This window comes from Limanda limanda, chromosome 14 (genome assembly GCF_963576545.1).
Source record: "Limanda limanda chromosome 14, fLimLim1.1, whole genome shotgun sequence".
Lineage (NCBI taxonomy): Eukaryota > Metazoa > Chordata > Actinopteri > Pleuronectiformes > Pleuronectidae > Limanda > Limanda limanda.
In genome coordinates, this window is record NC_083649.1 from 23,432,800 (window position 1) to 23,457,288 (window position 24,489).

A 24,489-nucleotide genomic window follows, 5' to 3' on the forward strand; every position below is an offset into this window, starting at 1 on the left:
AGTTTACTCACCGTTTACCTTTCACACATGCACAACACAGCAGGAGGTTCTCTGCACTGACGCATTCAAAACAGCAACCAATCTTCTGCATAATTCAGGTGAGAGGTGGAGCAGACGGGCGAAGCAGACAGAGGCAGGAACAGATAATTAACTCTGCTGCGGAGATCACATGATTTTCCTGGCAATGTGTGTAGTCACTTTTTCACCGGGAATCAAGGCGGAGAAAGTCCCCATAAACTGTTAAGCGTCTCACTTGGACATTTGCGTTAACACATGCACCTCCTCCGGAGAAAATACGGAGGAACTACAGAGTTCGATACATGTCTGAAAGCAACTTAAGAATCAAGACAACTCTCCCAGCGACACACCTGACAATATACAACTTGTTTTCACAAACTGAAAAGGTACTTTCCAAAACCCAACTCAAGTAAAAGTAAAAGTACCACATTAACTTTTCTATTTGAGTAAAAGTAAGTATGTACTTGTGTTTCAGGGTTGTGAGTAGTGTAGTACTTTTAGCTTGATATCACAAATAAAACATGTTGAAGTTGATATTACAATCGAGTTTTTATCATTGAAACTTGTGGCTTCTACAGGAGTATATAGAATAGTTTCACAATCTCATAGCTTGAGGTGAGTCAGTATTGGATGGTTACAATATTATGGCTGATAATCAAAATCTCTATGCAGAAAATAAATGAGATTTTTCAACCGGAACCACACTGTTAAGCTTTATTATTGATTACTTTTGAAAAATAAAAAACAATGTGAGCATAAATGTCTGGGCTGACTGACACTTGGAGGACACCACAGGAGCAGTATGGGGGCATTTTATTTCATTTTTCTGTTATTTTATTACGTCTGTAGAACACTCACAAGACTAACTTAATGGTCTTGGATTTGACTGCAACTCTTTTTACACCTGTTGCTAGTCTTTTGCAAATGTCCCGTAATCGATCTGTAATTGGACACCATGGCATATGTATATATTTATGTTTGTGTGTGTTTGTGTGTGTGTGTGTGTGTCTGTGTGTCTGTGTGTCTGTGTGTCTGTGTTTGTGTCAGTGTTCCTTATTTCCTTTTCAGGAAGTTGATAACCCTACCTAGGACTCTAAAAATGTTTTTGATGAACTATCTCTTTAAGTAAAGTGCAGATACATGAAAAATGTACTTATTTTTCATGAATAAGTAGTAATGTACCGAAATAAATATGCTTTGTTACATTTTACCACCTTTTCACTGAAGGTGCTGTGGGAGTGATTGGGCAGCTGCATTAGCATTACCAGCATTAGCTGTGGTTCAGTAAAGAGTACATATATATTTGTTTAAAGGTATGGTAAATGGTTTTGGTTTTGTATTTATATAGTGCTTTTCTAGTCTTGACCACTCAAAGCGCTTTACAGTACAGTTTTACATTCACCCATTCACACACACATTCATACAGTGCATCTATTCACAGCACTTTGTTATTCTAGGGGGCCATTCAGGGTTCAGCATCTTGCCCAAGGACACTTCAGCATGCAGATGGGTCAGACTGGGGATCGAACTGCCGACCTTCAGGTTGGAGGACGACCACTCTACCCCTCAGCGACAGCTGCCTATGGTGTGGTCTGCAACTAAACCTATTGAAGTAAAATACAAATACATGAAAAAGGTACTAAAGTACATCCTCCTACATGTCTCCTAAATGGTGGAATGAGCTCCCCATCTACATCCGGACATCAGAGAGTTTACACATCTTCCGCCGCAAACTAAAAACACACCTATTCCGACTATACCTTGAATAAAAAATAAAAAAAATACTTACAATTATTGAAACTTACAATTTAGTGGCACTTAAATGGCAGTTTATTATAGCGCTTTGTAGTTTTGCTTTATTTTGAAGAAATTGTCCTTTCTTGATTCTTGTTGTCCTGGGTCTGTACCCTCGCATTATTGTAATTCGCTTTGGATAAAAGCGTCAGCTAAATGAAATGTAATGTAAATGTAATAATGTACATCAATGAATTGAGTATCCTACGCTATATGCACTGTTTACCGGAACATGGAGTGTGAGTGAGTTGGCAGCGTTAGCATTAGCATTAGCACAGCGAGGCCTTGTCCCTTTAAGGGTGGTGTCACCGGCAGCGGGAGGAGGAGGAGGAGGAGGAGAGGGAGGAGGGGGAGGAGGAGAGGGAGGAGGAGGGGGAGGGAGGAGTGAGGCTGGGTTCGCTCACTGCTCCACAGCGAGGAGACTCCGAGAATAAACAATTCACACAGACCACACGCTCCTCCGCTGCCTGCCGGGGCACACAACACACGAGGCGGCTGCTTTTTTTAATCGGACTAAAAATCTTCATTGGTTTGTTTTCATTGTTTTTCCGCCCGAGCCCCCCCCCCCGCCTCCTCTCCGCTTCCTGCCCCAAGTGTCAAGCCGAGATGCCACCGCTTTCATTGGATTTGCCGCCTCCTGTCGAATAACAACGATGCGCCTCTCCGGCTGACTGAGGGCTGGACACACGCAGGTAGGAGACCCACTCGCACACAAACACACACACTGTCATTATTCAACACAATTATTAGACACACTGAAGGCTGCTGTGAGAAAGGGACACGGAGCGCTGTGTGTTATACACGGGGCGCGGTGTCGAGGACTGTACCAGATAAACGCTTTTTGTCGTGTTTGTGTGTGTGTGTGTGTGTGTGTGTCGCGAACAGAGATGCAAATGGATTCTGCGCTGAAAACGCTGCATAAAGAATAAGTGGCGGATAAAACCTATATGTGTGTGTGTGTGTGTCTGTGTTACAGCCAACCTGGTTTAGTTCAGCCAGAACAGCCACTGTCTGTCCCCTGGCTCCACCATGACCAGTGGATCAGGCCCGGAATAGATGGTGTATTATATATATATATATATATATATATATATATATATATATATATATATATATATTCTTCTAATATGTCAGTGTTCATGATTGAGTCCAATGAAATCCTCCTGCTCATCTCCTTCCGCCACCACTGTCACAGCCTGCTCCTGAACACATGAACACTGGATGGACAGTGTCACCCCGCAGGCTCGTTTAATAACAACACACAGCATAGGGCTGTCCGAGTCATATGAGTCGCCGTCTCACGTTAGTACAGTAAATGTAGTTCATCCTATTTTGAAGTAGTGTTAGCACCGCCAATAGGAGACACCTATCAGTTGCACTATTCTGTAAATTACTACTGATGATTCCTGCCTCCCTTTCAAAAAAAGAGCATGGAAGGGTTTTAGGAGAACCTCCAGGCCTTGGGAAGGACCTCAGTGCGGCTGTATGTTGAGCTGGAGTCATGGTTCTGGTTGCAGGGGTGTTAAAATATATAGCTTTGTCCTGGATGCATTAGGGATGTTTAATGAGAAATCTCGCCAGCTGCCAAGAAACATACTTCACAGTGAGGATTTCATTCTGAATTTTTTCTTTTTTTGGGTTGGAGTTGATACTAAATGGGATTAATTTCTGAACGAGTCTAAGATTTGCCTGGCATATATTTGTATATTCCCTGTAGTGTCATTGTCTCAGTTTTACATTGCATAACCACTCAGGGGGGGACAGTAGCACTAAGCCCTGTGCATGTAGAGTAAATACAGCACAGGGGAAGATGGTTAAATTGTTGCGGAGGAACGTTGCTATAACAGGTCTATAACACTCTCGGTATCATGGTAACATTTGGCCTTTGAATGCACTCCAAGCAGCCATGGTATGGATCCGTGGCTAATGAACCCCATTAATGGTCATTCTGTTTTCCCTCGTTACTTAAAACCACAAACCCCTAAAAAAAACAACTTGTGTGAAACCACCGGCTGGTCCCTTCAATCTTCTGGAAGGACCCTGTTTCAGTCTGTAGACCAAATTACAGCCGGTTGGAGTTGGTCAGTTGCAGCCTGTCACGTCAGCGTGTGACATGTCGGATGTGTTTTGAGAGACTTGTTTTTCAGTTACTGCCAGAGAGGATTTCGAATGACACTTGTGTAGGTGTTCCATTTCCGTGAATGGCCCATTGCTTCATTGGTCTTTGGATGAGCGTGGAGGCAAAAGGTCAGGGGCCGAAGTTTGCTGCAAGTTACAGGAAGGAGGGCAGAGTGCATCTTCAGTTCAGGTTCCAAAAGGGCAGTTTACAAAGGGAACTGCTGTAACTCAGAGCAACATGAAAAGCAATATGCAGAAAAGTTAAACTTGGTTAAAGCCCTCTAAATACTGTCTGTGTCTGGGGGTCTGCCTTTTAGCCTCTCCTTTGTTGAACATTTAAGCTGCTTAATTATTTGACCTGAACTTACACAAGATGTTCAAGGTAGTTCAGCTTGTCCTCTGTTGCCATAGATAACTAAAACCTCCACATTTATAGCCCAACTTTAAAGTTGCACCTCAAAAGTACTTTTGTTTGAGTGTGGCCAACTGTGCAGTAACTCAAAGAGTTCTCCGGAGTGGATGTTGCTTAGTTTGACTGAGCCATCTGCTATTGTCCAGGGAGCTGCTGTTGAGTGATGTGCAGTCGTCTCCAACAGAACCAGAGGACATTCAAATGGCCAAATGCAAATGATGTTGAGGCTGCTGAACAGTCACAAGACTGGACTCTGCACTCTTCGCTCTTATCCACTGGCTGCCTTTCATCACCACAAATCTTATCTGCCATCAAAACACCACTGCTGCCGTATGAAAGTGGCATGTTTTGGTGTGTTTGCTCTGCATGTATTTTCTTTAGCAGATGTGTTTTATTTAGTTTTTTAAGTAATTTCATACTCAAACTGCTCCTTGCTCATCTGCAACTTTCCTTTCTCCTCTAAATAATTTGATGTAATAGTATATTTGTATGCAGGATGATGCCACAGATACAGGAGTACATGCCCATGCACTTACCTCCACTAACAGCCTCTCTAACTACTACCAGTGGGCCAGCTGAAAGCCCACTGTTTGTAAATCTGTCAGTCACAATAGCAAGAGACGCACGGGCAGACACAAATTGAGGGTGGCATCCTGCTTTTTGATTGCTGAGATACTCTGCGAATCAACAAGCTAATGTGCAATCTACCAGAACAAGTGTCATGCATTTACTGCAGAGGTTTTGATTTATTATAGACCTGGGAGCTGCCCAGCACTTGTGTTGTTGGCCACTGAACATTGTTCAAGGGCACTTTGACAGTAGATGTTGAGGAAGAGAAGTGCATTTCTCATCCACTTACAGGCCCGCACTTTGTCGGCCCACTGAGGAATCAAACCAGAGACCTATTGGCCACTAGCTCATTTCTCTAATTGCTTGGCCTCTATAATATTTGTGTGGAGCAAGCATTAAGCCAAATCATTTGATTGTTCTCTTTACTGTTTGTTTACTCAGTGGACACTTCCTACTAATAACAATACTCGATGCTACAGCCGTGGAGATTTACGCCGCAACAACTGTGCTGTAAATTTTCATAGTCGGGAGTCAAACGTTTATCAGAAATTGTGACAAGACAAACGCCCAGTGCACGACTGGTGAATGTTGTACTTGATCAAAGTGTTTATGTATTAAATAATCCGTTTTTAACATCTGACAATTATGAGAATTGTAGCACCTCTTAGTATTGACTCTCTGCCTCCTCCTCCACACCTCTTATCTGTCAATGGATTTCACATACACCCGAATCATGCAGACTGATGCGTAAAAATGGAATAGGAAATGACTTTAATAAATGGATATGAAGAAGAAAATCTAAAGGCTTCAGCAATGTTGGTGCTGACATAGATTGATATGATGACCAAAGACTAAGTGTTATACAGACACTAGGATTTACACGAGAGCTCAGTTTTTTCAGGACTTCTAATTTAGTCAGGCAGATACATATGGGGCCCCATGGAAATCAGAGAGTGTTGTTAGTATATGTTCCCAAAATATTCTGCCGCTGAAAACCTGACTGAATGAAACCACATCGCAAAAACCACTGGAGTTTATTTTGGCTTTTTGAAATGAGATCCATTGTGTGGGCAGTTTGAGATTATTCCCACCGTGTGCTGGGTTTTCGTGAGGGCCTCGGTTATAGCAGCACTATCTCATTCAGAGGCAATCACTCCTGCTCCTGTTGGTGCCTCTGTCATGAGCAGAAGGCAGCCAAAGTCAATGGGACTCATTTTGATGACAAGGCAGGAACTGCTAAATTCGCCTTTACAGCCATCGCTCCTGGATGCGGGCTGGGATGACGAAATGTGAGGAAGAAAGATGGACGCCTCCGTCGCAACCCAGAGAGCTACACTAGCCTGAGCTCATCTGTTGAATGACTCTCCTCCCACCTCCTTCTCCTACCCCCTTCACCCTCACCTCCAGCTCTCCTCCCCTCTGCCTTCACGCTTCACCTTGGCCTTGGCGCAATGACAGGCCCCTCAATTATCTCCACCGATTGATCGCCGCTGATTGCAATTACCGTGAATTATTTAAACTTTCAACTGAAAGCTGCTTGCCAAGTGGGGAGAGGAGCCTGAAAGTGAAAGATATTACATGATACCCACGTGAAGCATCGGCCTGTTTGCAAAACAACAGCTGTGAAAGCCTAATTGTGACAATCAATGAAGCAGAGCAGGGTAACAGCATCAAGCTACTTTGTGCCGTGGTAATGGAGCCGCCAGCACAACACAGGATCTCCACTGTCCCTCTCCTCTGATTCCTTAAGGAAGGACTGAGGAGATGTAGCGTGGAGCAGCAGACCTCCTGGGTGATGTGAGAGGAGCTGACTCTTCTCCTGGCCAGGCTGGTGTGGTCACAGCAGAGGAGCGGAGTGGAACTGACTCCTCCCTCACTCCTCTCCTTCCCCCCCCCCCCTCTCTTGCTCCTGTAGCAGAGCTGCTGCCCCGGGCTGTAGAGGTGCAGTAGGACAGTTTCTTTTCCATTGTGGTGAGCGTGCTGCCAGGATGCTGCAGTCAGACGAAGGGGAAGGTCTCTGCTTTTTGCCACAAGCAGGTCAATGTCACGAGCGTGTGAGAGTGGGCAGGCTGCAAGGGGAACAAGGACAGATGCTCACGGATAGGAGGCATGCCCGGCCTTTGAGCACATTGTTAGAAAAAGTCTGCCTTGTTTTCTTACAGTGAAATACAAAGGGTAAGGACGGCAGATACCTACCTGCATGTTGGGTGCTGCTGTTGGAATCATTTAGCTGCACCAGTCAGTGGATGCTTGTAATTAAGTCTGTGATAATACAGTTGTTGATCCTAAGGATCATAGTAAACATTGATTCACCTGGGCTTGCTTCACGGCGCACTCAAACAAACCAGCCTCTGACAAGCATCAGATAAGGCTACTGCACCTTGTCTACTAAGTGCTATTTGTGTTGCCTCCCAATGTATTATTGCATACCTCCCTAGCGTCCTCTAAGAAGCCTAAGGGTTGAAGGCTAGAACAGCGGGTCACAAAGTCCAGAGACTGAGGTCAGCTGATATTCAACTGTGTCTTATTTTAACCAGGTTATGTGGCAGGAGTGCAGGGGAGAAGCTGGGGCTAAGTGAAAATGCCACTCATTCCTGAAGAGTCCCTGGCCTCGTCAAGGTTAGTGGCTTGTCTTTGTAAGTTGAGGGATTGATGCATGAGCCTGTCTGGCGCTGAATTCAAAGTCCAAGGCTGTCACAGGCAGCGGCTCTCTCCCCCCCCTCCCTCCCTTCCTCCCTCCCTCCCTCCCTTTGCAGGCTATCACAGGGCCCCGTCCTTCCCAACTTCTTAGCAGCCTGTCCTTTTGGGAACCTTGAGCAGCCCAGGCAAGGACACAGCGTCTGGTGCAGTAAGCCTGTGCAGAGGGGGAGGCTTTACGTAACGTTCTGCTTTAAACATGGGTGTATGACTTCCCTGACATGGAGCAGTGCGGTGCAGAGCGGCACAGCTCACAGCACATGTCCCCTCAGCCCCCCTGGACAAGGTGGGGGCAGAGAAATCCCTGCAACTTAATTATATCTTTCTCTTTTAAAAGCTTTCATTTGAAATTAAATTTTCCCAGGCAATTAACTAAAGAGGAGTTTTCAGAATTTATGAATGAATGATGGATATATTGCACTGGACGACAGTGAGGGGAGGGGAGGGAGGAGGAGAGGGAGCAGGAGCGATTCATATGCAGTATATGCTTCGAGGTTGTGTGCCTCCGATTTATTTCCATTGCAAAAAGGGTGAAGTTTGGGAAAATTCATGCATCGTTAAACTTTGTACCTATGAGCTGCTCCTGTATGCCACCAGCTCAAGAACACGTCTGAGTCCAGAGTACACCATTCCACTGTCAATATTTGGGAAATTGTCTGTGCAATCCGTTGAACGCTCACATTCTTTCACACTCCTGGGTTTTGCAGGATGTGGGGAAAATGCAAGAGTTGGGGTTTCCCCACTTCCTCATTCATTCAGACCCACATCTTATAGAAACTGGATATAACCTGCTGAATGATGTTACGTGCTGCACACCCCAAATCCTCTTTTGGCTTGAACTGTAATTGTGTAACTTTTTGGCTTCTAGTGATGAGCTGAATTGTTGCTGGGCAACAAGGGACCTGTGCGGGTGGCTGTAGACAGTTGGAGCTATGCGAGTTCAGATAGATCTGCAGCACATTACCTGGGTTTCCAATAGAGGAATGTCAGTGAATCCCGACTGAAATAACTAATCGTTTGCAAGTAATTCCAAGGTAGACGTTAGTATTTATTGGGCGTCCAAAATAATATTTAAATAGTGCTTCTTCTCAGATGCATAATACCCAGCCTTGTAATGGTGTGACACTCCAGATTTGACTCCTTTATTAATTTGTTAATTATTGTATATATGTCTCATTGCACTATCAATAAATATGTTTGAGGTAACATGTTAAGTAGCACAGCTCTAAATAAAAAAAGTGAATGCACTCCCACACAGCACGGGAAGGACTGAGGACATTTGGCGAAATCCCAGTCCCCCTCTTTGACTGAAAGTAGTCTCTTGAATTTCTGAAACATGCCGTCCTTTTGTGAACGTCCAGCCCACTTGTAAATCCATTAGTGAGGTGGCGTTATTCAGTACATCCTCACTAGAGCAGACTAAACAGACCGAAAGACTGTGGTTCAGAAGTGCAGCTTTCTCATAACTGTGTTAGAAGGCTCCCAGTAGCAGAGAGGCCATTTGAGAGAAGATGGAGAGCACTGGGCTGATGACTTGAGGCAGCCATATGACCTATTACTTAGGGAAAATGGACTGGTGACCAGAAGATTGCTGGCTCATACTCTGCTCACCCTCTGCCCTTGAGCAAAGGCAATTAACCTGAATTTCTCCAGTAAATATCCAGCTGTGGAAATGGAAAGAGATGTGCAAGAGTGATAATTGTGTAAGTGACTTTGAATAAAAGTGTCCACTAAGCAGGGAGATTAATACAGCTAATAGAATCAGAGCTTTTGTTTTCAAGTTATCAAGGACCCAGGACTGCTGAACATGTAGAGGAGCATATAGTCACTCCACCTCCCTCTGAGTCTTTGTGCACTCTTACACACACACACAAACACAAACACACACACACACACACACACACACACACACACATACACATTCACAGACATTTCTCTTTTCCGTTGGCATTAAGGCTAGAGCACGACCTTGACCTGATTGCTGAGGAGGCTTTTTAAGTAACTCTCCAGAAGGAGATCCAATCATGTGACACCCTTCACCCAGCCTCACCCCCTATGCTCTCTCCCGACCTTCTATGTCCACGAGGTTGAGAGGGTGTAGACGCTCACCACAGGCTTGCATGTAGCTGCAGGGGGCGTCACTCAATTGGTCATTCACTCCAAGGTCAAAAAGGGTTGAGGTCATGTGAGAGCGAGCAGTGCAGCTCCAGTGATCCCTGCTCTTATCTGAATCTGGAAATCGCTTGCCACAAGATTCCACCCTGCTTGACTGTGGTGACGAACTGAGCAGGTTTAGTCATCTCCTCAATTCTCAATCACTGATACCAGCATATGTCAGGGAAAGGTCGTTTCATGTCCAGAGTGATTCATGTCCGGAGTGAGCTGGCTGCTAGGATTTGTGCTATTGCAGTTGCCTTCACTCAATCCCTACAGCTGCCCCGCTGTGTAAAACCACACTGGCTCACTGTCTCTCTTAAGAGCAAGCTCCTGTCTCCTGCTTGAGAGTATTTTTATGCTAGAACACTAACATTTCTGCCCCCTGGATATGTTTACATTATGGCTGGGTAAATCAAGAACCCGGCCTACTTTGGTAGAACTGCATCGGGACATGCTAGCCACGCCAGTCATGGTACATGCGAGACATTTTGCTCTTAGTATATTTGGAGAACTACTCAAGTCAGAGGTAGGCCCTCCTTCCATCAGGTTCTTCCTGGCTATTTATAGGTTTTATGATAGAAAATGTTTCCAGCTGAGTTGTGAAACAAAGTGAGGTCTTTAAATCAGGGTGCTTTTATCTATATCTCAAATTCCAGGTTGTGCTTGTGGTAGCAACTTCATATCTGAGAATTACCAAGTATTATTTAGTACAGTTTTTGTCAGTAAACCTCGCTCCTGTTTTGAATAGAAATTTGATATATAATTGGTACAAGCTTGTACATATTAAATGTGATATATGATAGCAAAATGCTATATGCAATATAATTTACTGTAAATTCTAAAGTTTCTCAATACTCTTTATACTAGGAGGTCAGATGCATAAAGTCTGTAGTTCATAGTCTCTGTGAGAACAAAGCTGGGGATCCCCAGAATTCACTTGATCTTCGCAGCAGGGTTAATACGTCACTTCCTGCTTCTGCCTGTTGCACCCGGCTGCTCCACCCCGCGCCTGAATAATGCGATGGATTTGTTCATGTTTTCAACGCGTATGTGCAGAAAGTCTACGATACGATGTGCATGTGAGAAAAGCAGACTCTGGGTAAACTCCTTAACCAATTTTCCGGATTTTAGCCAGAGGTCATATCTGAAAATGGCTTAAGTTTGAGATTATAATAAGAAACGTAATCTGATGAAAACAAATGAAAGTTCCTCTATTTTCAGTTTTATTATAATACACTTCCAGACGGCACACAGAATATCATGCGACTATATGAACAAGCAAAAACTAATTTCCATTCTTTTTTTCGCAGATGTATGTTCTCTCTCTTCTCTGTGTAGAGCTATTCATCTCACTAAGTAGTTATTAGAACACAGGCCAAGACATACTATATTCCTCAGTTTTAATAATATCAACCCATCATGTGCTGGAGGGAAAAAGGCATTAAACCAGACTGTTGCTTCAGTTGCTACAGGCCACAATTTTTCTGGATGGATAACTGACTGCTTTAGAAAGCAAGGAGATTGATCCAAATGTGCATATGTTTCCTTGTGTCTATTTACGCAAAAAATAGGCTGAGCTGAAATTTTTACACAGTTTTTTTTTTTACTTTATTTTTGTACAAACTGGTTGTATATGTTAAATACTGACATTTTAGTGCAGTAGTTTGTAGGATGCCCCATCAAACCCAGTAACACCTCATACGCTAATGTGATTATGTTTCAGACAGAACCTAAATTAATTTGCTAGGACTCCACATTCACAGGCATGAAGCCAGGATACATGTGCAGCTCATATACAGGGATAAGAGAACGTGCATAAGACAAACCATAAATTTTAATTTGGATGTGGATTGAAAATGTGAGATTTTCAGGCCACAGTCACCAGATGTGCACTTCTATGTCATATGGGTTCAACTGTAGATATTTCAAAGAGCGCAGCACGACAGAAGTGCTGCTAACTCATATGCAGGTTAAGCTTTGTTGGGTTGTAAAAGGTAATGAGAGCTACAGTAAAACATGTATAACATGTATGATATGTTTTCCTTCGCACACCCACGCATGTAGACACACACATAGTGGAGCACAGAGGAGCTGTGTACTTGTGTAACTGTGTTTACGTGTCTGGTCCTGGAACAAGTGCCAGACGAATGTGGTTTATCTGGGGCGTCTTTCTCTCTAAGCCACCTTCCCTTCTATTCAGCATTACCTTGGTGCTTATGAAGAGGCAGGGCTTGACCTACATCCACCCCTAAACTGGAACTAGAACCTCCACCACCCATTCCGAATAAAGATGTTTACTCCTTTCTACTTTTTCTTAATGGCCATGTTCTCACTGCTTGTATTTGCTAGACTTAACTCTTAAAAGTGAGATACATTATAGCTCCACTGTTTTTGCAGATTGTCTCGCAGAAGAGGAAAGTGGAGAGCGGGCTTCATGACTTTTCTCAGATGGACCACCATGTCTGAATGTGCACTGGGTCAACATTAGCACACACAGGCTTAAGTAGCACCATGCTGGTTACAGTTTAGCGCCAGGTAAACCCTACTCATACCCACTAATGTTCTTGTACTGGCAAACTGTGTGACACAGGGGGGATAACATAAGTCATGCTAGCTATCTGAAAGCCTTTTATTGTAGGAGGTTTGTATAACCATCATTTTATAGTTAACTAACAGAAGTCATGCTGTGGTATTAGAAAGGTTATAGAATGTCTAAAATAATTTTAATGCACACTGAGTGGATTACTACTGCTATTAAAGTGCTAAAGCACAGTATAGGTGAAGTAAAACAGTTTAGTAAGGCTTTATAAAGGTAAAAAGTTTTTAACAGGTAATTATTAAATGCCACACACAAATATAGCTCTTGAATAGAAGCCATACAAAGGTTGCTAAGCGACACGAAGGCAACATAATTGACAAGTGATGATTTTTGGCTGGCACATTAATATTTAAATGAGCAGTCAAAGGTATGCTTTGATTAGGCCTCTCACGATGGGCTCAAACAGGAATCCACCACTGATACAAAGGGTGTCACAGAATAAACGATCAGTTTTGTAAATGAATGAAACTCTCAGCTGCTGTCAGAGGAAACGTGCCCATCGAGGAGAGCCACGGTTAATGTGCGGAGGTATTACAAAAGCAATGCATGAGTGAGCGCAGCTTAATGAGGGAAGGGTTTGCATGAGAGCACCGTGCGTGATCTGAGATATATCATGAGTTGTCCTAACCCACACAGAGGAACTCAAAGGGACCGGTGTCATGCTACCAGGCATTAGAGCAGCTCCTGGCTCAGCTAGCCCCGTCATATCTCCCCTTGCCAAGAAAGGCTCATAATTTTTCAGTCTGGATGACATGTGATACCTTCATGGGTGTTGAAGGACTGCAAACAGGAGTGTGTATGTCTGTGTTTAAATAAGGCAGAGGAACCCATTTAGCATTCTGAGTAAGACATGAGATAATGGCTGCCTAGTAGAGGAGATGTAAAACTGGTGGACTGCTTAGGCCTGTAGATGGTGTTTAATCACAGGAGCAGTTGTTGTATCAAGGCGTGGGAGGGTTTTTTGCCAAACATACAGCAGGTCAGCTGATAAGGGTTGCCTGTATTCCAAAGGCCACAGGAACGTGTTGCCAGAACGCAGGGACTCGTCACAGAGAAGTCTCTGGGTCTGTCTTTTTTAACTTCCTTTGTTTCCCTTTCTCTCTCTCTCCCTTTGACTGTCTCCCTTGATCATGCTCTGCAGAACTCCTTGCACGATCTTAGGAAGGGGAGGGGAAAAAAAAGGAGAAAAGTGGGTCAGGGCGACCTATTTTTTTTCCCACAGTTCATGGAGGCAGAGGGTGGCGGTGTTATCGTCAGTTAGACGAGGAGCAGGGCCTGATGGGGAGGCAGGGCCTTGTCGCGAGACGCAGCCACTCAGAACTGGGTCAGCAGCAGAGGCTACGTCTTGTAAACGGCTTGTCATACTGGGGAGAAAAGCTGCAAATGAACCAAAGATTATACGCCCCAAGCTGAGCTCTGAGGTCTCTCCTCACTCCCCAGGCCCGCACTTCAAAAAAACACACGCACATATAAGCCGTACAGTAGTGCAAGAGTCTCTGATGCACTGCCACCTTCTATAAGTTCCTCTCTTCCCCTCTCAGTCCCGGGTAATAGCGTTTGATTACTGCAGTCAGACCTGACAAGCTCAAAGCCCGCGCCACACATGCTTTTAAGTAAAGGATCATTTCTCTTTCACTGACACAGGGTGCTGTTTTCTAAATATAGCCTGCTTTCTGCCAGATTTGCTTGACTTTATTCAGGTCAGGTTATTTACTGTACTAAGTTCAACCGTGGTTTAGAAATGAGCAATACAGATGCTCATTCAGACACAATGACCTCTGCATCTCATCTGTGCCAAAGCCAGAGATGTGAATAGATCATTTGCCAACATGAGTCTTCATGAGATTATTTAACCCATTCTGGTAAACTTGTCAAAGGACGCCCACTATTAAGGCAGTGTTGCCTAAACCAGGCCAATGATTGATGTTATTTTATAAGAAGTATTAGCGTCAAATTTTGCTCGAGTTGATTTGTGGCCAATTTCCATAAAGCCAAGGGGAAGATATAATCCAGTGTCGCCATATATTTTTGATATTGATTTCATGTGGGCCTGTGCTGTTGCTCGTTGTTTCACATCCTTTGTCTTAGACAAAACAGGATGAACACAGGGTCTGATCTCCTCTTCTCAAATAATTGCTGCGGCTGTTGTACTGAGCTTAGACCTTTAAGAACTGAATATCACAGCTTATTCTTGTATTGGGGTCTGCTTATGGAGCAATGCAATTTTTAGGCAGTGGAGCTCACTCATATTTCACTATGTAGAACAAATCTGCCTGTAATGAATCTCCCAGGACACTGTGGTGCCTCTACAACCGAGTCTGCTTTTTTGCTCTTCTGCGGGGCGATCTATAGTGGGTCTTTTAATATTTTAACATTGCCATCGCCCTCATTTAAAAACTAGATTTTTTATTTTACATGGGAGGGATTTCCAGTCATATAAACACAAGGTTCATTAGAGTTACAGTCTTTTTTTTTCTTTTCCTATATAAGTCCGGGCTAATGTTAATCATATTGGTTTCACTCTGTGTAAAAACAGCCCTATTAGCCAAGGTGTCACACTAACAAACATAACATAATATCCTGAGGTGGAGCTAAACATGGCGGGGGATCGGATTAACAGCGAGACTCTGGTTAGTACACACACCCAGTTCTCCTTATTGCCACAGCTCCCAAGTCCTGCCACTGCCAGGCAGCAGACCTGACTAATGTTATTCTTAGCCCCAGAACTTCATGTCTCTCTGCAAAAGCCCCTTAACGCTAATTGAGGAGACTGCTCATAGCTCATGTCGCTCACCAACAGCCTCTGAGGGGGCGTATACGTGTCACCGTCTGTGTGTTTGTGTGTGTGAAGGTGAAGCATGCTGAGCGGTAAACCAGTCAGAACCAGTAGTCGGCCATACCAGCCAGTGTGGGGTTTTTTCGGGCACAGGGAGCCACCACAGCGCCTTTAGCAGATGGTTTCCAGCAGGCCTGCGTATGACATGTGATAACATTACAGTTTTGAAAGGTCAGGCATGAAGGGAACCAGTATGAGGGCTAGGCCGGTCTCTGAGTGTCCAAACCTCCAATGCAGCCACACAAACAAACAAACACACACACACACACACACACACACACACACACACACACACACACACACACACACACACACACACACACACAGACCCTCTTGTGCAGTCTACTGTATGTTATGTTCAAAAGAAAAGGGCCTTTTTAGAATTTTCAAACGGCAAGTATTGAACACTTTGCAATATTGACACTTACTGTAGTACTTGAACCTTTGTGACCTGAGCTGCACTTGAAGGGAGGGTGCCGCGGTATTTACAGTTCAATTTTTTGTGCTTTTACAGTGGACTCTGCTCAGCACCCATACAAGAGCAGTTTTTACAGTGCGTAGTCAGACTTTGGACTATGGACCATTTGTGTGTACTTTGGAAAATCAATAGGTCTTCATTGGGACCCAGTAGGTCACCATCAACCTGTCAAAACCCAGGCTCTGAGGCCCCACCCCCTCTTTAAGTCAGAGAAGCGTGATTGGACGGTAAGGTGACGCTTATCCTTTGGACAGAGGCAGACATATTTGTTTTGAAGCTTCAGGTCATGGTGTGCCAATGACTCAGAGCAGAGCAGGGAGGGGAAAAGAGTCTGGAATTGTCTTGTACGTCAACAACACCTCTGAGGTGGATGGCGTCTCATCGCACAGGTGTATCCTATAAACCACCTCCCCCCTCCTCTAATGGCAGGAGGCCTGTGCTTGAAGGAGGAGGAGGTGGTGGCAGTGGTGGTAATGTAAAAATTAATCCACACAGGCCGGTCAGACATTTTGAAATTCTGTTTGTATCTCAGTCTGATAGAGAGGTTAAAGATACAGCATTCTGATAATTCTCTTCCCACCAGGGCGAACAGATAAGGAGTAGCGTAGATTGAATAGAAGAGCTGAGGAAAAAAACGGGGCAGATAGTTGAGGGGGTGGGGGGGGAGGTGAGATGTCTATCAGGCTGCGTGAAGGTTTTTTTTTTTTGTCTCGCAGATCCAGTTCAAGGGCGCCTGCAGGCGAGGCAGCTCTCGCTCTTGCCGTGCCAACGCTGCCGCTCAAGGTCATATGAGCCAGCCCTGTGACATTAAAGAGGAACCGGAAAGGGGAACTGCAGGGGGGGGGGGGGGGGGGGGGACATGCACACAAACAGAATTGAGTTGTCAGGAAAAAGGCCAAATCAAATCATCCAAATCATTCTGCGACTATCTGCACTGGTTTCTGGGTCTACGCTGGATTTTTTGAGGGCAAGAGCTCTTTAAGGGCAGTAATGAGAGTGTCTTATTCTGTCTGCACAGAGCCAAGAGATGCTTGGCTAACTGCTTTGTAGTTGCCAGCCACACATACAGAGAGTGTGTGTGTGTGTGTGTGTGTGTGAGAGAGAGAGAAAGAGAGAGGAGTCACAGTGATAAACCTCAGGGGAGGGAGGTCCGGAAGAGAAAAAAGCTCTTAAAGTTATTTAAAGGGACAGCGAACCAATGGAAAATGTATTTTTATGAGTTTGGGCCAACATGAGTTTAAGCGTATAATTCCACTTTTTTTGAACAATTAGTCGTCACTTCAAAGAGTACACTCTGCTGTGCAGGTGTAATGTATCTGCAGGTGGTGCGTGTGGTCACAGGGATTTTTTGTTTGTTGTTGTTGTTGTTGTGAGCAGCACTGACCCCCTACTGCAGCTAAATGGCTGCATTGCAAATATAAACACAGAAATATCGGTTATGTCTTCACTAATATGTGTTTATATATGCTCTTACATCTTGCCATCACCTTTCATCATTCATTGAATTTCTTGCAAATAAGCAACCAAGTACAGAGAATCTTCTTCCTGTTTACACCGAGCATAACCAGTTAGTTAGAAGGGTCATGTGATATGCGTTTTCAATTAGCTTTTTGGGACAGACATTGTTTTCGTTTTTTTGCGCTGTTTCAAAATTTGAAAGGTATGTGTATGAAGCCTCAGTGCGCATTTGTTGAGGGTCCAGTGTGGTGCTGGCTCAGGGTCCCTCTGTCAGGGCTTATCTGGACAGAACAGAGCAAATGGAACTGAGCCATTATTAATGACGACAGCACCATCTCTGCTGCTTCTCAGAAATTTTGTATGCATATTTGTTTATGTTTACACTATAATTGTGTAATTTTGTGGGAATGATTAACCTGTATTGTGAGAGATAAGAGCCTAATTATCAATATATGTAGTATGTGTGTGTGATTAGCTGAAAGCATTTTTTTTTGCTTTCTTACATTTGCCAACAGGTTAATTAGTTATGTTACTGTCTGTATTATTTGTGTATTTATCTGGAAAAGCAAGAACAATGGCTGTTAATGCAGTCATCCGCAGTCCCTGGACAGATGTACAAAGTCAACTGGAATACAGTTATGAAACAGCAGCTATGTTTGTGTATTTTGCAAAAGGTTTTGTTTTTATATCAAGACAGTAAACCTGAACAATGAATATCATCCAGCCATACTAACAGAATGGGTGATAGTGTGTAGTATACTTGCTCATCCACCTTTTGTTTACATTGCGTCGTGTGTTCAGTGTTCAATCAGCTATCGGCTTTCAGTGCACATTACACCGAGTCTTGTTGTACAACAGCACACAGCTGTACATATCAGGGTTGCACTTATGGGAGCAGGGTGGTGGAGGGAGGGTGGAGCTGAAATCACGGTTTTTGGCAGCATACCGTAGGCTACAGTGAACTGGATCATTACCAGCTCCCATCCTGGGGCTTTGCTCTGAGCTGTAGCTGCCCCTGACCTCTGACCTCCCTGTGACGGGGAAAGTGAATAGTATTCCTTGCAATAGAGATTCAATTATTCCCAGCATCCAATTATTATTTTATACAGATTAATTTGTCTGAAATACTGTGGTGTGTTTTTTCTCAGTCAAATCCAGAAATTAGAAAGACCTCCTTATATATTAAAATACAATCTATTGGAAAGGAAGTGCAAGTTGATTGTAAAGCAGGAGGTTTTCTGGGAAGAGATAAGGCAAGAGAACTTAGAGCGCAACTATCATCTGAACTTCCTTGTAGATGTAAAAGTACAGGCAGAAATTGTATGAGTCCACTAAGTCCTTCTACCCGGCTGCTAATGGAGCTGCTTCAGGCGATGCATCAATATGACATCACAGATTACAATCGTAAGACTTTGGGAGCACTTTAGGTACTTTCAGTGCTGGAAGAATGGAGCAAGACCTGGCTGACAAAATACTGAGTCATTATAATAACAATCTCAGAGACGGGTGGAGCCGCACAGTGATACAGCCCGACAGATCTTTCAGGAGTATTCCCATTGGGACTTGTAGTGTGCCTATGGTACTTGATAGGGATTTTACAGTGACCTTAATGAACTTTGTTTTATCTGTCTCTTGTCTAGTACAGTATCAGAGTATCTCTTTTTCTTGTTCCTTTGTTCTGAGGTTTAGGAGCAGGAATTGATTGCATAAGAGTACATCTCATTTACATTGATCTCAGAGAATTCTTTTTGGGGGGCAGTTATAGCTTAGAGGAGACAACATGTCAGAGGGACAACTTCAGATTCAGAATTAAAAACTAGGGACGGGAATCGGCAGGGACCTCCCGATACGATACTATCACGATACTTAGGTGGCGATACGATATGTATTGCGATTCTGTAAGTATTGCGATTCGATATTACGATTTCCTGGGATTCCTTTTGGTTATTTTTTTTTTTTAAGTACTGGACCATGGAAAAATGTTGATTCATACCTTCAAATACAACACAGTCAAATTCACTTAGAGCTTTACAAGTTTTATTTTAAATATTAACATTAACTTAATGACTGCTGGGCAGCCAATAGAGAAAATAAATAAAAATGTGCCCTATTTTGCCCCTGTCAACTGCACACAAACTGACAGATTAAGAAATGTATGCCACTTAGGCTACTTTTAAACAATAAATAAAAGGTAAATTAAATAGAATGAATAAAAGTTTACTTAAACTATAAACTTTGAAATAAACAAAATGTAGGCTATTGTTGTTTGCATGAAGGCGATGCAAAGCTAGTGCTTGGGTATGTTTAGATTCTTGTGCAAAAACAAGAGCTGGTCAACATGCTCTGGGGTGATGTTGCTCCCCCAATATAACCCCCCCGGTACAAACCAATAAATATGTTAAAAAAAAAAAAAAAAATATGGCAGCATGGCGATTTAAAATCGTCATTCACAAGAATCGCGATTGTAACTGAATCAATTTTTCCCCCCATCCCTATTAAAAAAACTCCAGGGAGGTGTGGGCCCCAGGTATATCCGTAGCAGATTCAAATAAAAAACATGGTAATGTGGATGTAGCCTAAAAAGTCAAAGCGAAGGAGTGATACAAGCCTTGTAGGGTAATAACTCTTTTTTTAAATTATATTCCCTTAAACATTTTGGAGAAAAAAAAAGGTCATCACATAACTGGTATTTAAAGTTACTATAAGTGAAAAATAATAAATTGGCATTTGAATTGCAACAGGGAAAGTTCCTCTGTGGAGTGGTCTCTCAGGGGACTTCAGTGTTTCTCCCTCTGAATGCTGCAGCTCCGTGACTGTGATGGGAACTCTCCCCTCTACCTGCATGCTCCATTGTGTACGTGCATAAACTCACTGTGTCACCCAGGAGGGGGCGTTGACTCTGGACACCTGTAAAGGCCAAAGGTCGGTGTGACACCAGGCCTAAGTCCTGTGAACTGTACTTTCTACTCAGACAGGATTTAGCGGATAAGTGTCCCTTGCACCTGGGACGCAGTCCTTTTGAGCACAAACCACTCAAAGCTGGATTTGAAGCTCCACTGAACCCTGGTGAACTTTGACATTTAAGGTAGAACCGAGTAATAAAGATTCTCCTCTCGAACACACCTGTTCCATCACCCTGCTGGCATAGTACCATTTTGACTCTTGGGTTTGATTAAAGGAAAAAGCATTTAGACTAAACAATCAATAGGTACAGGCTTGAGTCGTGGATCGCTCTGGCATAAATCTTCTGGGTGCCTGGGCTAAAGTCGTCCCTGTATCATTTTTGCTGATTAGTTTTCCCATTACTCAAAACAGATGTGTTCGCTGGTGATGAATGATCCAATTATGGGATATTTGTCACCCATTTGATATCTGCCTCTAGTGGGGGACAGTAGAGAGTTTGAGCTCGGTGCGGCCACAGTCCTGCTCTGGCTGGGTACGTTGTGACCTGGCCTTTGGATTTGTTTGAACACCCAACTCTCCGTTCCACGGTGCTCCCCCTGGGGAGTTTGTCTGTCCCCAGTAGCACACCGCCGCTTCACTCTGATCATTTCATCAATCTTGTGGTCGCAGATAAGAGAGAGGCACTCGACAGAATACTCAGCACTCCTTTCATTGTGAGATATGAATAGTTGCCCTGTCATAAAATGTCATTTAACTAGTGTATCCTCAAAAGTCCGTACACCCTGCTGCCCCTCACGCTGACATGCCTCGGCTAGTAGTCATACGTGTCTAAACTGTAGTTGACCCCAAACTGCTCCGTGCACACACACACACACACATAAACCAAAACAATACACACAGACACTCACAGCTGAAAGGATTCATGTACACCCCCCAACCCCCCCCCCCTCGTCTGTGGACAGTAGACTGATTCTGCAGCCTCCCTCCCTTCCCCTTTTGCTCTCTCCTGCTCTGCTGTGCCGAGCTCTCTCTCTCTCTGTGTGTGTGTGTGTGTGTGTCTCTGTGTGTGTGTGTGTGTGTGAGTGTGTGAGTGTGTGTGTGTGTGTGTGTGTGTGTGTGTGTGTGTGTGTGTGTGTGTGTGTGTGTGTGTGTGTGTGTGTGTGTGTGTGTGTGTGTGTGTGTGTGTGTGTGTGTGTGTGTGACAGCTGCCTAATTGGGCATTCTCCCCTCGTCGGAGCGCCTGCCTCTCCTCCTCTCTCTCCTCCAGCCTGGGCCGGGGCTGCTGACGAATGGCAGCGGATTACAGATGAGGACACGGTGACCCGCCTGACCTTGCTGCACAGCCGCGGGGGAGGGAGGGGGGGAGTGAGGGAGACAGAGTGCTAGGGGTGGGGCGGGCAGGGGGCTAGGACTGCAGAAGGGGCGGGGCGGGATGGGTAGTACGCGGGGGGCGGGTGGGCATAGGTAGGCGGGGAGGGAGATGGGGGGGGGGGGGTCAGGTCAGCGGAGGATGAGGTCACGTGAAGGTGGGCGAGGTATTGCAACAGGAGGGAGGGGGGGGGGATTGCCAGGTGGTTGGGCAGACAGGCGGGTGGACAGGCAAGCGTTCGGGCAAATGACAAGAGTGTCACATGACAGCGCTCCCCCCCTCCCTCCTCCACCCGTGTCAGTATGTCAAGGGCACGAGCCCCCCCGCTGGCAAACGCCACTGCGGCATTTTCCCCTTTACTTTTATTTATATATTTAATTCCTCACTTCCCCTTCTTCCTCCTCTTCTTCTCCTTTGCTCGTGTACCTTTTAAGGTGTTTTTATGTGTCTGTCAGACTGCTGGCTCCCCTCCACACCCCCCCGGGCCACGATGTGGTCGGTCAAACGGAGGCGGCAGATCCTTGACTGTGGTGAATTTTAATGTCTGCGCGCACTATAGATATTTCCATGCCCCCACCCACAACCCCCCCTCACCCCCCCACCCACCCACCTTCCTGCTGTGCGTGTGAGACTGCCAAGGTGAGGTTGTGTCCTCTTGTTAAGAGCGATTAATGGCACTCGTTATGTACATAATGAAATATCCCTGCTGATGCATAGGGTGGCGTTGTCTCTCTCTCACACACACATGCACACACACACACTTCTACCGCCTGTGTGTGTGTGTGCATGCAGTGTAACATTGAGGACACTCTGTTACAGCCTCCAGGCAACTCCGGTATGTGTTTGATATGGTGTAGAGACCCCCCCCCGCTCCACCCTCCACCCTCCTCACTTGTAAGCCATCTCCCCAAATGAAAAACGAATGGGAATTAAGGGCCTGTCAATTCACAGTCAAGTTTGTTCCCTCTTTTTTCGCTTTAGATGCACACAACACCGCCGTCCCTCTGCGTGACATGTGTTCTGAGAGATAGAGATGGGTGGCTCACCCCACTGAATCCCGTTTGGACCGGCCGAGTAAATTTAGATCTAATCTTCTTGTGTGTGTGTGAGTGTGTGTTCTTTTATAGCCCGAGAATGTTCACCTAACATATCATCTTTTAAGTTGACCTTGTTGTGTTGTTTGCTCATCTGAGGCTCGAGTATATGTGTGCGTTTCTAGAACATGCCACTGCTGGCTTCCCCTATAGGATTTTTTATTTTGACCTGGTGTATCTGTGTGTGTTTGCCTGTGTGCGTGTGCGTGAATGTGAGTGCTAACACCATTCAGTGCCTGAGTCAAGCTGTGCAAGCTCTTTTAATCCCACGCCCCGGTGCACGTAGGCTTGATTAGTGGCAGCAGTTATCTGTGCAGAAGACAGGCCGCCCTCCTTTAGCATTTGGTCAGGTCTGGGGCACTGGGAGAGGGGTGGGGGGGGGCGTCAAGTCATGAGAAAGGTGAACGAGGAAGGAGAGAAGCAGTGGGGGCGGCGGTGGAGGAGGGATGGCGAGAAGGAGGGAAGAGGGGAGGGCGGAGGCCTGATTAGTATTCTAAAGGAGCTCTCCTGTCAGTAGAGCAAATTGATTACTGCACTTTACCTGTATCAGCCTCCACAGCTGAGGATGACAAGGTACGGGAGCAGGATGTGTGTCTGCGTTCACCTCCCAAACACAGCAGAAGAGGTGTGTTAGTATTTGGCTTAGTGTAGTTTTTTTTTTTTTTTTTGTATTTCTTTTTTGTTACTACGACTACCGCTGGATATCTTTTCTCTGTCCTCTCGATCTCCTTCATCACAGTGAAGCAATAGACCAGTTGCAGTTAGGTGCTGGCCTTGTCTATCTCTCTCTGTCTGCTTTAACAGTCAATAGCTGACTGAGGGAAGACAGACTGGTTTCCTGCAGGCCTTGGCCCGGAGCTCGTCTGCATCTACACTGACAATTAGCATGTTCCTCTTGCAGTTAAGACAACCTGATCAATTCCAAAGAATGTAGCTCTTCCATTATCGGATATTAACTATTTATGTATTGTTTGTGTATAATGTTCATTATCAGTAAGACTCGACAGGTTGATTACACCTGGGCTCCCTCCCAGTAACTGGAGTTAACCTCTGTTTATAAAACCAGCAGTAGGTTGAGAGATGCAACCCACTGACTTAAACAATAAATATCTGTTCATCCGCCCCTCTACTTTGGATTCTGTTGACCGAAGCAAATGTATTAAGAAAAACAGTTTCATCTTCAGATGATCCTGATACTATTTTTCCTGCCCAGAACAATCTTTTCACTGTGAAATTTAAATTCAAAGCCAATTACACTGATCAGTTCAGCTTGCCAGGTACGTGCACTGTGTTGTCAATACAGTCAGTGGCCAACGGAAGCATTTTTATATTCACTGCTTGTCACCGGCCTGGCCCAAATCATGAACCCTCCATTCACTGAGAGAATGTGACCATTGAAAGTTGATTAAGCACAGTCTCATCTAATCCACCTGTTTTACAATGAGGGGTGAGGAGGCCTACAATTGATAATTAACAAGGCGGTATGTTTTTTAAGCAGACTGGAAGCCTGTGGGCATCACTACGACTGTTGACCATCAGCCATGGACAGTGACAGTTAGCATGTTGGTTGCTATAACATCATCTGTGGCATCATATCTTACATTTCATTACATTACATTTCATTTAGCTGACGCTTTTATCCAAAGCGACTTACAGTAAGTGCAATCAACCCCGAGGGTACAAACCAAGAACAACAAGAATCAAGAAAGTACAATTTCTCCGAAAATAAAGCAAAACTACAAAATGCTGTCAGTAAGGGCCATTTAAGTGCTACTAAATTGTTAGTTTAAAAAAATTGTGAGTAATTTTTTTAAATTTTTTTTCAAGGTATAGTCGGAAGAGGTATGTTTTAAGTTTACACCTGATTTTTTTTTAGGTGGTCCTCACAAATTTAAAAGTTTTCCCAGAATTTATTTTTATTTGAAATGCTTTTGGGGATTGCTGTTTTTGTCCAGATTTGCCATTTTCATTTCCTTGTCAAGCAT

At 44.4% G+C, this 24,489-nt stretch overlaps 1 protein-coding gene across 2 annotated transcripts in view; it reads left to right on the forward strand.

The window, feature by feature from the left end:
* Positions 1–2,234: 2,234 nt before the first annotated feature.
* Positions 2,235–24,489, forward strand: part of nrip1b (nuclear receptor interacting protein 1b) — a 34,713-nt gene continuing 12,458 nt past the window's right edge. The window contains exons 1-2 of one of the 2 annotated variants that reach the window (XM_061085540.1): positions 2,235–2,504; positions 7,450–7,531. The gene's annotated coding sequence lies outside the window, so the exon portion shown is untranslated. The remainder of the gene's footprint in view (positions 2,505–7,449; positions 7,532–24,489) is intronic. The other variant, XM_061085539.1, reaches the window with a different exon arrangement.